Raw genomic sequence first — 17090 nt, forward strand, 5'->3', positions numbered from 1 at the left:
TTTAGTAAATACATTGTGTGTTAACTTCCATTTTCTACACTTCCCAACCACATGAAGGTTAACATATTCATTGAGTACGTTAGTAACTTACATTCTACTACAACAAAACATATATGATATTATGTTTCTCTAGAAAGTACAACAATGTACTAGTTGTTTTGGCTACCTTGGTCTCTAAATTAGTCTCTAATTAAAAAATTGGTTGCTAAATTGGTCTCTAAATATATTTTTTGGTCATAAAATTTGTCATTATTTGATAGTTTGTTTGTAATCTTAATATAGTATCCCTAAGCATTTATCTATTTATTTATGAATTTATGAATAAATGATATTTATAAATTTTCACTTTTGATATAGTTTATATTGAACCAAAAGTCTGATTTATAGAGTGTAACTCAATCGGCTAAAATTCATTGCACAATCAAACTATGAATAGTAAAATCAAATATAAGACAACCTCAAGTAATGTGTTTAAAATTATACGCCCCAACAAAATATTACTTGTATATGACAAAAACATTAACTGTACCACCAAAGTAGCCTCAATACTAATATGAAATCTAACACAACGTCAATTACATCCAAAACATAGATGGAAGTAAAACAAAATGTACAATAGATAAATCATAATTATAATAAACATTTAAACCATAGATTTCACACAGTTCCAAATGACATCATTCATTTCTCAATTTTGATATATTTTTGTCCTGAAGGTCTGGTAACTCATCGTTTGGCACATCTGAAGTAGTACAACAATATTTTTTAAAGGGATTTTATGCTTCATGATTACTATGATCAATTTCTACAATGAGGTCTACAGTTTAGCTAACCATCTTCCTCACTCTTCGCTATTAGTAAAATCATTAAAAAATGAACATAGCATATTCATTAGCATATTCAATATTCAATCTTTGTAACATAAATATTTATAAAAGTAAAGATATAAGGTTTAAATATTTACAATAAAGTTGTATTTGGCATCAACAAACTTTTGTATGATATCTTCATCAATACAAATTTTCTTGGGATGGTGAATAATTTCTGTCGAACAACCTAAGCAATATAGAACTGATGTACGTTATATAATTATATCATTTTATCATTGTATATAAGATCAAGGCATAAATGATCATGTAACATCCTAGATGGATATTACTTGATAATATATAATTTTATTGTAATTCAAGATAGTAAATAAGGTTCCCAAATGCGGGAAAATTCAAAACTTATATCGTTGTAGTTATATTACGCTGTGACATCATTATTACAAGCTCATATTTGAGAAAAGCCTCATAAAGTTTATTACAAATGTATGAAATTAAAACATAGAGTAAATCATCTAGTTTGTCCCGCTCAATGCCTATGCATCAGCATGCTCACTTGGATTCCCATATGCTCCCGCATGACAAGTCACGCGATCATCGTCAAACACAAATAGAAAGGGTGAGTTGAGAAAGAAAATATAATATACTCAATGAATAATAATAATTACCACTCACCTAATCTATCTTAGCCAATTTTAATTTATTGACTTCTCTGTATTAGTTCCCACCACAATCTCAACCTATATGAGAAAGATCCATTTACAACCTTGATCATTAGGAATTGTCATGCTCCCACGAACCTACACGCTCGTGATCCAACCCTACGGACCTCCTTGCTCGTAGTCCAGCTCTACGAACCTGCCCGCTTGAGTCCAACATGTGTGAACACCTACTATGAACCTCCCCGCTCATAGCAGCCTCAAGTGTGAGCACAAAACATACGAATCTCCCCGTTTGTATCCCCACACAGGAGTACAAAAGATACAAACATCCCCTCCCGCATAAATCACACATCTCACATCTCCGTTATGAACCTCCCCGCTCATAACTAATCTAGCATATCCCTGACCAAGCCATCAAGGTCAAACATGCAAATCCATCTGCGATAGACCCTTGCCTCTACACTATCGCTTGGCGTTGCCTAAGCGCCGCCAAGCGAAAACATGCTCTTGACCTCCTGGTAGTAAATTCCTGTCGCCAAGCGTTACGCACACCATAAATCAGATTTCTACTGGTTTAGGCACAACAACACATTTTCTGGCACACCCAAGCATATCAATCACACAACCATAATGCTAAATTCATGATATCACAGTTCTCATGCTACAGATTCCATCATCACAATTCCTTAAGGACAATGAAACATAAATACTCAAGCAATTCAACTTAAAATTATGCATCAATTGGAAGTAGTTAAACATGTATTGAACCATATGATCTTAAGTCCAACAACACCATCAGTCATACAATCTCATCATCACCAATCGTTAATACTCATACATCCATATAGCTTATACCTTTTTTCACAATTCATATTGCCCCACAAATAACTCACACACACAGACTATCTCAAAAATTATTTTATTCATTTAGTAGTTCACACACACACACACACACATATATATATATATATATATATATATAAGTGAAAAGCCTCTAATTTGCCATTTTCTAGACTCTTAAGGTATAAAACCAGTTTATCAGTACCAACAATGTTCCTTCTACTCTTTTTCCTAATCCATGACTCAACCAATATAAGTTCCACATGTAAATATGTAACTTTAACCCATTGCATCAATACCACCAGTTGAACACCTATACATCATACAATCATGCCATACTGAAATCAACAACATACCCAATAACTCCCAAGTTCATTTTCTCATTGAGCCAACCCAAAACTGAGCGTTGGCCAACCTTTATTGCCTGGCGGCACCTATCCACCGTCAGGATTCTAGATATTCCAGATTTCCTTGCACCTACTGGAAAACCCGAAAACCCAATTTTGCAATCAACATTCTAGATGCAATTAAACCACAATATTCACACATCCATTCATGCATTCAAATTTTGATTCATCCAACCCAACATTACAACTATCAATTTTCCAACTTCTACACATTATAAATTTACAATCAAACCTAAATCCATATTAATCCTGTATTTGCCCACAAACCCCAATTTATCAAATCACCCCAACAACATACATTATCATCCAATTATGCCAAGAAACATGTTACGAAGATCATACAATTACAGAACGCCAAACACATCACGAAAACATAAAAAATGCATCGAACTATACGATTCCAGTGCATATGCCTGACAGTTCTTCATTGTCACCAAGAGGTTCATCACAGAATCTAAAAAACCATGTGAAAATGGTTGTGTTGCCTGGCGGGACCTTCTTAGCTGTCAGGCAATTTCTGGACAAAATTCCAGAATTTACGAAAAATCGCACAAATTAGAAAAATAATCAAGCATTCAAGCCAATCATCATCCAAAACAAAATTAAAGGAAGATAAAAAACATAAGGACAACTCCCCTTACCCGATTTCCTTGCTCTTAGTGCACTCCCAATGATCCTTTCTCGCCCCCAAAGCTTCAACTCTTGTTCCTACTCTAAAACTCTTTTCCAGGACGCCCTTTCTCTCCCTAAATTGCAAATTTCGTTTCTCTCTACCTTTTCTTGATGCCACACTCTATGACCCTTTGCTTTCTCACTCACTCTCTTCTCCCTCTGAATTTCTAGCCTCCAAAATAAATAAAAAATATACTAAAATGAAAACTTAATTAAAAATTAAAAAATATACTTCCCCAACAGCTACCTCTACGCTACCCTTCTGATTTCTCAGAGGAGCTCTAGAGTTTCTAGGCTTTTCCTTCGTTAGCAAAAACATTAAACATAAAAATATAACTTGTTCCTGCAGAGAACAAACATGAGATTAGACACAAGCGTCACCTTACCATGTAGTCCGCTATCTCTTCAGTTGGCCTCTTCCCGGTCAATACGTGTCGGCTTGGACCCAGGAGGGGTTACCTGCAGAAGGGTCTCCGAAGCTCAAGTTAGTCAAAGCTCTCAGAGAGTCAAATCAGTGATTAATGAATGCGTACCTTTAATTACTGGGGTCCACGTGTATTTATAGAGCATTAAATGACGTTTGACCATTTCATGGGCTGGGTTTTGACTTGGGCTCTAGTTTGGGCCATGAATGGGCCTGGGCTCCAAATCAGGCCCTTGAAACCTATTGAAGGCGGGACATCGATGTTAGTTAACGTTCTAGGCAAGTAGTCGGTCTCGACCGGCTACTTGCCTAGATGGCTTGTGCTGGTGGTGTCCGGGTATTAGATACTAGGTGGTTTCGATGTGTATACTGTTTACTTGGTTGAGTTTGGCTAGGTACGGTACACCAGTCCCCCAACCTTGTCCGATATGGGTTGTCGGTCAAGGATGATATCTGTTGGTGAGCTAGCAGAACCGGCTAGGTGTGATACACCAGTCCCCCAGCCTTTAAGTGTGGTGAACAGTGTTAAGGCTTGGAATTTGCAAGTGTCAGAAGGTAGGTGAAAGGGCGTCAGGTGGTCACATCGTTAAAGTTTTGGCGCCGTCGTTTTTTAGGTGTCATATCCTTCATAATGATGGTGTCGATTGGTCTGGGGTTTTATTTTGGCGGGAAGAGTTTTAGTCGTTTGGGATCGTGGACTATAAATATGGGTTTGAAAGCAGCTGAGGGTTTACTTGGTTCATTTGCGAGAGTTTCGAATTCAGAGATCTTGCGCGCGTCATACTGTCCGACTAGTTCCCAAATTCAGCCGACATCTTCCCGTAAAAACGAAAACAGGTATGTCTAGTAGCGATAGCACATCGTTATCTGCGTCTAGTAGTAGTGAAAGTACTGAGTCAGATAGGAGTAGGGATGACCGGCTTGGCGGAGAAGGTATGAGTTCTGGAATTGGTACAAGCGGGATGCCGATGGAGGTGGTGAGGGACGTTCGAGAGGATCCTCCTAAGGAGCTGGAGGAGAGTAACTGGCCGGCCAAGGGCGGCTATGGATGGGTCGCTGCTGATGTTCGTGACCAGTCATCATTGTTTAGGTGGTCTCGCCTGTTAAACTCTTGGCTAAACTGTACACCCGTCATGTCTAGGGGGGTCAGCGGAGATATCGTTTCGCTGGAGAGGGTGAACGCCATCGACCGAGTATGCCACGTGGCGGAGAGGGTATGAGTTCTGGAGTTGGTACAAGCGGGATGCCGATGAAGGTAGTGAGGGACGTTCGAGAGGATCCTCCTGAGGAGCTGGAGGAGAGTAACTGGCCGGCCAAGGGCGGCTATGGATGGGTCGCTGCTGATGTTCGTGACCAGTCATCATTGTTTAGGTGGTCTCGCCTGTTAAACTCTTGGCTAAACTGTACACCCGTCATGTCTAGGGGGGTCAGCGGAGATATCGTTTCGCTGGAGAGGGTGAACGCCATCGACCGGGTATGCCACGGGCAGGAAGGGGCTACTGAGAAGTTCTTTTATATGTATATGTGCCATTTTTCTCAGCTTCACATACGACTACCCTTTGACGACTTCACTATGGGCGTGCTGCGGGCGTTGAATGTGGCGCCTACTCAGCTACACCCTAATAGTTGGGCTTACTTACAGGCCTTCCGCATTCTGTGCGAGTCTTTGTACTTGGAGCCTTCCCCCTATGCATTCTTGTATTTTTATGACACCAGACCCCGAAGGCCGGCTACTTGGCTTTCTTTAATCAGCCGTCCTAGCATCAGCAGGTTGGATGCATTCTCCCAATCTTTCAAGCACTTCAAAGACGGGTACTTCAAGGTCGTAGTGAAGGAGGGAGGTGAGCCATATTTTCTGAATGCAGATGGGAGTGCCAAGTTTCCTTTTAGCTGGACCAACAATCCTTGTCGTTATAAAGATATGGGAGTGGAGGAGTTGTCGGCTGGTGACAAGGAGGTGGTGGGGATATTGTTGAGATTTGTGGATAAGTTGCCCACTAAGGGCCTAGTTAGGGTTTATAATTCGGTGCATCCAATAATAGATATTGAAGGTATCTGTTTATTACTTAAGTTGTGTTAATGATGCTAAGTTGTTTTGATCCGAGTTGTGATATGTTATTGTAGGGCATATGGCGCAATCTGGTAAGAAGAATTTGGCGCTTTTTCAATCACTGAGGAAGGAGATGGCCGCCAAGGCCAAGGAGGCTGGGAAAGCTGATGTTCCAAATTTGCAGGAATCGGTTGTTGAAGTACATATGCACGGCGGAACGAAGTGGAGAGTTGAGCTCCCGCCTCGACCTGGGAAGGGTAAGGACGTGAAGAAAATAAGGGCGGCTATCCTTGGGTCAGCTAGTGGGGCGGGATCGGCTAGCGGGGAGAGGTTGCCGGAGGCCGGGCTGATTGAATTGCCGGAGATATCCGTGAGGAAGGACATCTCGATCAACCTTCCAGACACTGTTGTGAACTCTATTGATAACATGGAGGTTGATCATATCGTGAGAACAATGGTGGAGTTTGGAAGCAAGGCTTTAGTCTTGGGTCGACGTGTGGGGTCCCTTTACAGAAGGGAAGTGAAGGAGGTGGGGGAGTTGCAGGGTAAGGTGGACAAGCTTGCGGAGGAGAAGGCGGCGCTAGAGAAGGAGAAGGAAGGGTGGGAAGCTGAGAGGAAGAGGCTGGCGTCATGGAGAGTGCGTTGTTTAGATTCTAAGGAGAAACTGAACAAGCGTATAGGGGAGCTGGAAGAAGATTATGAGGATTTGAAGGACAAGTACGACGGGGCTGTTGGGGAGTTGGATGATTTGAAGAACAGCGTTATCCAAGAGCATATAAATGGTTTCGAGAAGGGGTTGCGGCAGACGGCTTTCTTCTATAAGGATGTGGATGCCCTGGATTCAAGATTCGATGTGGATAAAGATGTAGTTGGCGGAAAGTTGGTAGGGGAGGATGAAGAGGGTGGGAAGAGGTTGGGAACGAGGCGGCCGAGGAAGAGAAAGATGCGGACGCGGCCGTGGTGGGTGATGACAACAAAGCAGCATAGGACCTTTAATGTTTATAATTTGAAAGCTGGAATTATGTCTGTAATAATTCGTACACTATGTCTGTAATACCTCGTATACTGTTTGTTTTTAAAATGATGAATGCTTTGTGTATGCTGTGTTTTATTGGATGCCGATAACTTGTGTGATAGTGGTGCATTATTGGTATGGTATAATTATGAGCGAGTGTTTTGATGTATGTGATGTTTTGTAAATTCGATTTTTATTGAGGGTGTTCGACCCAGGCCGCTTACTTGTGGTAAGGGTGGGGAACTTAAACGAATTAACCACGAGTAAAGGGTGTTCGACCCAAGCCGCTTACTTGTGGTAAGGGTGGGGAACTTAAACGAATTAACCACGAGTAAAGGGTGTTCGACCCAGGCCGCTTACTTGTGGTAAGGGTGGGGAACTTAAACGAATTAACCACGAGTAAAGGGTGTTCGACCCAGGCCGCTTACTTGTGGTAAGGGTGAGGAACTTAAACGAATTAACCACGAGTAAAGGGTGTTCGACCCAAGCCGCTTACTTGTGGTAAGGGTGGGGAACTTAAACGAATTAACCACGAGTAAAGGGTGTTCGACCCAGGCCGCTTACTTGTGGTAAGGGTGGGGAACTTAAACGAATTAACCACGAGTAAAGGGTGTTCGACCCAAGCCGCTTACTTGTGGTAAGGGTGGGGAACTTAAATGAATTAACCACGAGTAAAGGGTGTTCGACCCAGGCCGCTTACTTGTGGTAAGGGTGGGGAACTTAAACGAATTAACCACGAGTAAAGGGTGTTCGACCCAGGCCGCTTACTTGTGGTAAGGGTGGGGAACTTAAACGAATTAACCACGAGTAAAGGGTGTTCGACCCAAGCCGCTTACTTGTGGTAAGGGTGGGGAACTTAAATGAATTAACCACGAGTAAAGGGTGTTCGACCCAGGCCGCTTACTTGTGGTAAGGGTGGGGAACTTAAACGAATTAACCACGAGTAAAGGGTGTTCGACCCAGGCCGCTTACTTGTGGTAAGGGTGGGGAACTTAAACGAATTAACCACGAGTAAAGGGTGTTCGACCCAGGCCGCTTACTTGTGGTAAGGGTGGGGAACTTAAACGAATTAACCACGAGTAAAGGGTGTTCGACCCAGGCCGCTTACTTGTGGTAAGGGTGGGGAACTTAAACGAATTAACCACGAGTAAAGTAGTATAGAGTCATAAAGTAGGGAACCACTCATTTTGTTTATGCAAATAGGGGTGCCTGGTTAAAACCTCCTTGGCCAAAATCCTCCTTAGGGAAAAAAGACCAAGTGAGGAAAAAGAGTACACCCGTGGTTACAAGTATTGATCCGCTTATGATGCATGTTCAACTGAAGTAGAACTTGAGGTGGGATACATTCCATGTGTTGGGGATTTCTTCCCCAGATAGTTGTTCTAGGCGGTAAGCCCCACCTCCTGCGTCTTCTCGTATGCGGTATGGGCCATCCCAATTGGCGGAGAACTTGCCATCCTTCTTTCTAGCACTGTTGGCCATTCTCCATACTAGGTCTCCTATGACAAACGATCGTGGGTGCAGGTTTGCGTTATATTTCCTGGCAGCTCGTTGTTTGGCGGCGAGATTGCGTATTTGGGCTTTTTCTTTGAGTTCGGGAAGGAGGTTGAGATGTAAGGCCATGTTTTGGTGGTTGTGAGTTGGGTCGTACAGTTCTCGGTGCAGGGATGGTTCGCCAATTTCTACTGGTATCATGGCGTCTGCGCCGTAGACTAGGCTGAAAGGGGATTCATTTGTTGACGATTGAGGGGTGCATCTGTAGGCCCATAGCACTTCAATTAATTCTTCTGGCCATCGGCCTTTAGCGGTATCCAATCTTTTACGCAGCTCTACGAGGATAACTTTGTTTGCCGCTTCCGCTTGCCCATTGGTCTGTGGGTGTTCTACAGAACTTGTGATGTGTTTGATGCCTAAGCCGGTGTAGAATTTTGCTAACTCCTTGTCAATAAATTGTCGGTCGTTATCTGTTATGATGGTATGTGGTACACCATATCTGCATATGACGTCCTTCCACACAAACTGCTGGACTTGCTGGGCCGTGATAGTGGTCAATGGCTTGGCTTCAATCCATTTGGTGAAGTAGTCAACGGCTACGATTAGGAACTTAACCTGCCCTTTGCCGGGTGTGAAGGGGCCTAGGATGTCCATTCCCCATTTAGCGAATGGCCAGGGGGACAGTATGTGGCGTAGTTGTTCTTGTTTTTGATGTATAAGGTTGCCGTGCTTCTGACATGGTTTGCATTTCTTGACGTAGTCTTGGCAGTCCGCCTCTATTGTGGGCCAGAAGTATCCGGCTCTGAGAATTCTTGTGGCCATGGTGCGTGCGCCTGAATGATAACCACAAATTCCTTCGTGTAGTTCCTTAATGACATACTGGGCTTGTTCTGGCGTGACACATTTAAGTAGGGGCTGGCCGTATCTGCGTTTGTAGAGGTCGTCGCCTACCATAGTGTACCTGACGGCCTTGGCCAGCCAAGTTTTGTCCGCGTCGGCAGGGGGGTTGCCGGTTTTGAGGTACTGAATGTAAGGGGTGGTCCAGTTTGGGTTTTGGGTGGGGGTGATGCTGTTTGATGGGGTGTGGGTTAACGTTTGGCAAGTGTGTGTGACGGAAGGTGTGGATAGTGTTTGCTGTAGCAAGGATCAGTTACGGTTTTTGAGTTTGGTACTGGCTAATTTGGAAAGGATGTCGGCTCTGACATTGTCAGTTCTGGGTATGTGTTCGACGCGGACTTGTTCAAAGGCGGATTGGATGATTGCGCGGACTAGATGGTAATATTGTTGGAGGATGGGGTCTTTGATTTGGAACTCGTCGTTCAGATGACCTACGGTGAGTTTGGAGTCGGTTTTGCATGTTAACTTTTTGACGCCGACTTCACGGGCTAGAGAGAGGCCGGCGAGGATAGCTTCGTATTCGGCTTGATTATTCGACGTTTTGAAAGCGAAGTGAAGAGATTTCTCAATGAGGATGTCGTTGGGGCCTTCCAACACGATGCCGGCACCGGCACCCCTTGGGTTCGAGGAGCCATCTACATGAAGCGTCCATTGGTCCTCAACAGGTGTTTGTTGTAGGTCATTGACGAAGTCTAAGAGACATTGGGCTTTGATGGGGCCGTGTGGTTCATAGCGGATGTTGAATTCGGAGAGCTCCACGGCCCATGATGACATGCATCTGGCTAAATCTGGTTTTTGTAGTATTTTTTGGATTGGGTAATCGGTCTTGACGGTTATGGTGTGGTTTTGAAAATACGGGCGTAAGCGGCGTGCGGCGTGGACCAAGGATAGGGCTAGTTTTTCTACCATTTGGTATCTGGTTTCAGGATCTTGTAGTGTCCTGCTTACGAAATAAACAGGATGCTGCGTGCCTTCTGCTTCTTGGACAATGGCAGCATTGACGGTGTGATCGGTGGCCGTGATGTATACTAGCAGGGGTTGGCTGATGTCGGGTTTGCGAAGGATGGGGGGTGAGGTTAGGGATGTTTTGAGTTTGAGTAAGATTTGTTCACAATCATCAGTCCACGTGAACCGGGCGGATTTCTTTAGGAGCTGAATTGTGGGTTGAGTTTGTTCTGCTAGTTTTGGTAGGAAGCGAGATATAGCCGTGAGGCGGCCGATTAGTCGTTGGACTTCCTTAATGGTGGTGGGGCTGCGCATCTCGATGATGGCCCTGCATTTTTTAGGGTTAACTTCTATGTCGCGCTGGGTTAACATGAAACTGAGGAATTTACCCCGGTCGACGCCGAACACGCACTTATCGGGGTTTAGGCGGAGGTTGTACAGGCGTAGGGCAGAGAAAACTGCCTCTAAATCTTTAGCGTGCTGATGATGGCTTGGGGACTTGACGACCATGTCATCGACGTAGACTTCGACACAGTGTCCTGTGAGGTGGCTGAAGATTTTGTCCATTAGCCCTGGTAGGTTGCCCCAGCGTTTTTGAGGCCAAAGGGCATGACTCTATAGAAGTAGTTGGCATCATCTGTGATGAAGGCGGTCTTGTGCATATCTGCTGTGGCCATGGGTATTTGGTTATAACCTGAGTATGCGTCTAAAAAGCTAAGTACTTTATTTCCTGCCGCGCCGTCTACGAGGCGGTCGATGTTGGGTAGGGGGTAGGCGTCGCGAGGGCACGCCTTGTTCAGGTCTATGTAGTCCACGCACATCCGCCATTTGCCATTGGCTTTCTTCACCAAGACAACGTTAGAAAGCCAGGTGGTGTACTGTGCTTCATCTATAAACCCTGCGCTTAGCAACTTCTCGGCCTCTACCTTGGCTGCCTGTCTGCGTTCTTCCCCAAGTTTGCGTTTTTTCTGGGATACGTAGCAGGCTTCTTTGTATATCGAGAGCTTGTGGGATGCGACCTTGGGGTCTACCCCAGGGAGGTCGGCGGCTGACCAGGCGAAGAGATCCGTGTTACTGGTGAGGATGGGTGTAATTGTGGCACGCTCATCAAGATTCAAACTAGTGCCCAAGTTGATGGAATGGCCGTTGGGGAGTTCTAGGGGGGTTGTGTCCTCGACTGGTTCGAGGCGGGCATCTCGGCCTATTCTGGGGTCAAGGTCCTCGCCGGATAGGGCTATGCGGGAATTAGGTGGTCGCTCGATGTGGTTTGTCTGTTGGATTGGGAGTTGCGGTCTTAAGCTTGCCATGTAGCATTCGCGTGCCAAACGTTGGTCACAGTGGATGGTTAGGATGTCACCGGATGCTGCTGGGAACTTCATGGCCAAATGCGGGGTGGAGACGACTGCACCAAGGGTATTGAGGGAAGGATGACCCAGGAGTATGTTGTAGGATGTGGGTGCGTCGACTATAAGGAAGCGGATTGGGATTGTTTTTGTTTGGGTTCCTTCCCGAAAGACGGTATGGAGGTCTATGTAGCCCCGGGTGGATACTTGTTCGCTAGAAAAGCCGTATATGGGCTCATCATATGGTATCATAGTGGTGTCGGGGAGTTGTAACTTTTGGTAGGTGGCCCAGTAGAGGATGTCAACGGAGCTGCCTTGATCCACCAGGACTTTCTTAACGGCATAATTTTCGATTTCAACTGTGATGACCATGGGGTCGTCTTGCTGGTGGTCGAGGCCATGGAAGTCGTCATCTGTGAATACGATGGGGGGCATACGTCGTCTGTGATGGGATTGGGTGATGTGGTTGATGGATTGTATGTGGCGGAGGTGTTTCTTTCTGGCGGAAGAGGTGGAGCCTCCGCTTGCGAAGCCACCAGAGATGGTGTTAATGGTGCCTCGTAAGGGGGGATCGGCAGGGGTAATGTTTGTGTGAACGGGCTGTGGTTGTTGGTCGTCGGGTTGGGTGGGGTGGCTATTTTGGTAGGCACCGCTTGGATGTCGTCTGTGGTCGTGTCGTGGAGGGTGGCGGGTTCGGGAGGAGGAGGCGTGGTCATCCCTGCGGATGAAGCGGCGGAAATGGCCAGCGTGTACCAGTTCTTCGATCTTATCCTGGAGCGCTTTGCACTCTTCTGTAGTATGACTGTGGTTGCGGTGGTACCGACAGTACTTGGTCATGTCGGCGTTAGGAGGGGTGGTTGTCTTTTGTGGTGGGGGGAGGAGGTCAGCCTGGAGGGCCTCGTCTAGGATGCGGGAGCGGGCTACTGTGAGTGGGGCGTATCTGGTGAAACGAGGTTGGCGGGGTTCACGTGGGCGGGTGTCAGGGCGCGGGTGAGGCTGTGGGGTGGGATTGGGGGTGGGGCTGGAGGTGTTGGCGGCATAGTCGTTACAAAATTTGGTGTGAAGAGTTTGCATTTCTTCCATGCGAACGTAGTCAGCTGCGCGCAGCTTGAGTTCGTGCATGGAGGTGGGTGGGTGGACGTAGACATTGTTGGTGAAGGGTCCGGGTTGTAGGGTGAGGGTCATACATTGAAGTATCATTTCCTGATTAAGGTGTGGTGTACGAAGGGCTGCTTTACTGAAGCGATCGATGAATTTTCTGAGTGGTTCATTGGGCTCCTGTCTGATGCCCAGTAGGGATATGGTGGTGGTTTGGTGTGGGCGGCTGCCGGCGAAATGTGTGGAAAACATGTGGGAAAGGGTGTCGAAATTATCAATTGAGTAGGGTGGGAGGGTGGTAAACCATTCTAGGGCGGGGCCTTTGAGGGTTGTGGGGAAAGCTTTGCAAAAGACTGCGTCTTGTGATGTATATAGGGCAACGTGTGTGATGTAAACTTTCAGGTGTTCGTCGGGGTCGGTTTCGCCAGTGTAGCGATCGAGGTTGAATGGTTCCCACTGGGCCGGGAGAGGGGTGTTAGCGATAAAATCTGTGAATGGGTGGCGGCGTCTGGGCTGGTGAGGGGGGGGGAATGTGGGGTGGGGGTGGGTGGTTGATCATAGTAGGAAAGGTGGAGGTGATGTTATGAGGAGGGATGTGGGTTGTGGGAAGATACTGCGGATTGTAGGGTGGGACGTATGCGGTGTGGAGAGTAGTGGGTATGTTGTGGGGAGCGTGGGTGGTTGAGGGTGCTGTGAGCCCTGGGTGACCGGATGGGAAGTGTTGGGGGTGTGTGGAGGTAAGGGGGGTTTGTTGGGTGGTGGTGAAGGTGTGGGGGGTGGGATTATATTCACTTTCTTCCTCTGTAGGCTGGAAGGCCGGAGACTTCACAGCTTCAGAGGTCTCTTTGGCTTTTCCCTTCAGGTTGGCATCTGCCTCGATCCTCCTTCTGAGGCGGGAGTTCTCTTGTTTTAGCGCTTCCATTTCTTCAGCGCTGCGCTTCTTCAGGTCTGCGAGCTCCTGTTGCATCTTCACCTGGCCGTCTAAGATGGCGGCCAAGTCAGGGGTGATGCCGAAAGGTCCAGAGGGACCAGCGTCCACTTGCTTGTTAGCTCCAGCTTTGCTACAGGTAGAAACCATCTTCAGAGAAAAACAGGTACTAAAGGTGTTCGTCTCGTGCCCCACGGTGGGCGCCAATTGTTCCTGCAGAGAACAAACAAGAGATTAGACACAAGCGTCACCTTACCATGTAGTCCGCTATCTCTTCAGTTGGCCTCTTCCCGGTCAATACGTGTCGGCTTGGACCCAGGAGGGGTTACCTGCAGAAGGGTCTCCGAAGCTCAAGTTAGTCAAAGCTCTCAGAGAGTCAAATCAGTGATTAATGAATGCGTACCTTTAATTACTGGGGTCCACGTGTATTTATAGAGCATTAAATGACGTTTGACCATTTCATGGGCTGGGTTTTGACTTGGGCTCTAGTTTGGGCCATGAATGGGCCTGGGCTCCAAATCAGGCCCTTGAAACCTATTGAAGGCGGGACATCGATGTTAGTTAACGTTCTAGGCAAGTAGTCGGTCTCGACCGGCTACTTGCCTAGATGGCTTGTGCTGGTGGTGTCCGGGTATTAGATACTAGGTGGTTTCGATGTGTATACTGTTTACTTGGTTGAGTTTGGCTAGGTACGGTACATAACTTATGCCAACCAAGGTTCGAACTCACATCCTCCCACCCATCAAACATAACCACAACCATCAAGCTATCATATATTTCATGTTTAATTCACACATATATATCGTGTTAAGTCCTACCTCCGCATTCATAATATATTTGTAAAATAAAGCACAATTAAATAAACATACAAATGACACACATAAGGCTTGAACCCAAGTTCTCTCCACCTAACCGAGTACTCTCAATCACTTGAGCAAGCATTATTCCTTGTCTAGGGCTTATCAAGAAATTCCCTTAGGTTATTCTCAACCTCCCATTCCTCGTACCTTATTACTTATTATTTGTATGAATTTTTTGGGTCTTACAGATTTTACCCATCTGCTTCAATAAAATCACGTTTAACTTTGTCTTCTTATCATATTTGTCTAATTCCCTCTCAATTCCAACACCTGTCATTAAGCCCATGAAATTTTCATAACGTAAGAATATTAGTGTCCAATTAATAAAATAAAGTGAATGAACTCCATGAAAATAGATAGTACACTTACCAACCAAATAGATACACCCTATAATAAAACACGAGGAAATAGATATGAATAGATAAAATGGATAATGGAAATGTTAAACACAGCAGAATAGAGAAATATATATGTATGTATTGTAAACTCGTGTCTTTTATTAAAGGGAAAGATTGGCTTTTAAATCCATACATAACAGTTATAGATTTGAACTTCACTCCCACGATTTCATGCTAAATCCATGGGTGGGTGCTGACTTAGACTTCAAATGACTATCCCTAATAAATAGCACATTAAATAAATTTATTTGATCACTGAAACAGAATAGTAACTACATAAAAAAATCTTCTAAACTAACCAACATTCCCTCCCTTAAACTATACGTTATGGTATATAGTTTATATTTGAAGCTTCAGTCATGCCTACATACATCGAAGCCTTTCAAATTGATCCAGCTTGAGGGGCTTAGTCATAATGTTTGCAATTTGAACTTCTGACATGCAATAACTCAATTTGACAACTCCATCCTTAACCAAGTCTCTTAAAAAATGAAACCTTATATCAATATGTTTGCTTTTTCCATAAAAAATAGGATTCTTGGATAATTGTATGGTTGAGTTGTTGTCACATAAGATTAACGTGCTCTTCTATTCCTTAGGATCAAGTTTCTCCAATACTCTTTTAATCCACACACATTGACAAACACAAAATGCAACTACTATATACTCAGTCTCAGTTGTAGATAATCTAACTATAGGTTGTTTCTTCGAGGCCCATGAAACTGCTCCAAAACCAAAGAAAAACACATATCTAGAAGTACCTCTTCGATCATCCAAGTCTCCAACAAAGTCACTATCAGAATAAGCTACAACATCAGTGCCTAATTTGGTAGTACCTTTTAGGTATCTTAATATGCATTTTGCTGCCAGCCAATGAGATTCAGAAGGACAAGACATGAATCTGCTAATTAAACTTACTGCATACATAATATCTGGACGGGTTGCAGTCAAGTACAAAAGACTTCCAACGAGTTGCTTGAACACAATTGAATCAATTGTGGCTCCTCCATCATTCTTTGATAGTTTTGTACCCGAGACAATAAGATTTTTTACTGCATTACTATTCTCCATGCTAAACCTTGTTAAAATCTAACGAATATATTTTCTTTGACAAATGAAAATACCATTTGAATTCTTCACAACTTCTATTCCAAGAAAATACCTCATTCTTCCTAAATCGGTCATGTCAAGTTCTAACATCATTGATTCTTTAAATTCATCACACATGCTCCAATCATTTCCAGTATAAATCAAGTCATCAACATAAAGACTTACAATTAAAATTTTACCTCCTTCCTTTGATTTTGTGAAGAGAGTGTGCTCACATACACACCTTTCAAAGCCCTTACTAGAGAAGTAGCTCTTTATCATGTTGTACCATGCTCTTAGAGCCTGTTTAAGGCCATACAACGCCTTTTTTAATTTGTAAACTTTGTCTTCTTTCCTTTTCTTCAAAAGACCAGTGGGTTGTTGTACATAAATATCTTCTTTAAGATCTCCATGAAGGAAGGCACTCCTCACATCTAACTGATAAACTTTTCAATTATAGTGGGCTGCCATAGCAAGTATAATGCGAATGGTATCAAGTCTTGCCATAGGGGCAAACATCTCTGTGTAGTCAACTCCATATTCTTAAGCATATCTTTCCGCCACTAATCTTGCTTTAAATTTGTCTACTTCACCATTTTCTTTGAACTTTGTCTTGAAAATCCATTTAACTCCAATGGGCTTCACTCCACTCGGTGAATCAACGAATTCCCAAGTTTTATTTTTTTCTATTGACTACATTTCTTTCATCATTGCATTTCTCCATTTCTTGCTTCTAGCAGCTTTTTCAAATGACATTGGATTAGTATCAGTTACTGTCATCATAACGTTTAAAGTATCTTCATCAGACAAGCCTTCACAACTTTCATAATCAAGTATCCAGTTGGGTTCTCGTCTATTTATCCTAACCCTCCCTTCAATTGGATCGTCATGGGCTTGTGGTTCACAAATACTTGTATCAACTTCGTTGGAATCACCAGGATGTGTAGAAGCCTGCATGCATTCATCAATATCATTATTTTCAGCTTCTTGCTCTTCACATTTAGCTTCAGCCTCCACATCTAAAGCATCTTGTGTTGTATACTCTTCGTTTTTCTCCCAACTCCAATGCTTTAGTTCTTAAAAAATTTCATCTGTGTTGATGATGATTTTTTTGGAGATTGGATCAATTAAGCGATATGCT

General features: G+C 44.2%; 1 pseudogene; it reads right to left on the reverse strand.

The window, feature by feature from the left end:
- Positions 1-15448: 15448 nt before the first annotated feature.
- Positions 15449-15931, reverse strand: LOC146887827 (secreted RxLR effector protein 161 pseudogene; annotated as a pseudogene).
- Positions 15932-17090: the final 1159 nt, after the last annotated feature.

Source organism: Vigna unguiculata, chromosome 3, assembly GCF_037176805.1.
Source record: "Vigna unguiculata cultivar grain cowpea cultivar isolate G323 ecotype 2 chromosome 3, ASM3717680v1, whole genome shotgun sequence".
Classification (NCBI taxonomy): Eukaryota; Viridiplantae; Streptophyta; class Magnoliopsida; order Fabales; family Fabaceae; genus Vigna; species Vigna unguiculata.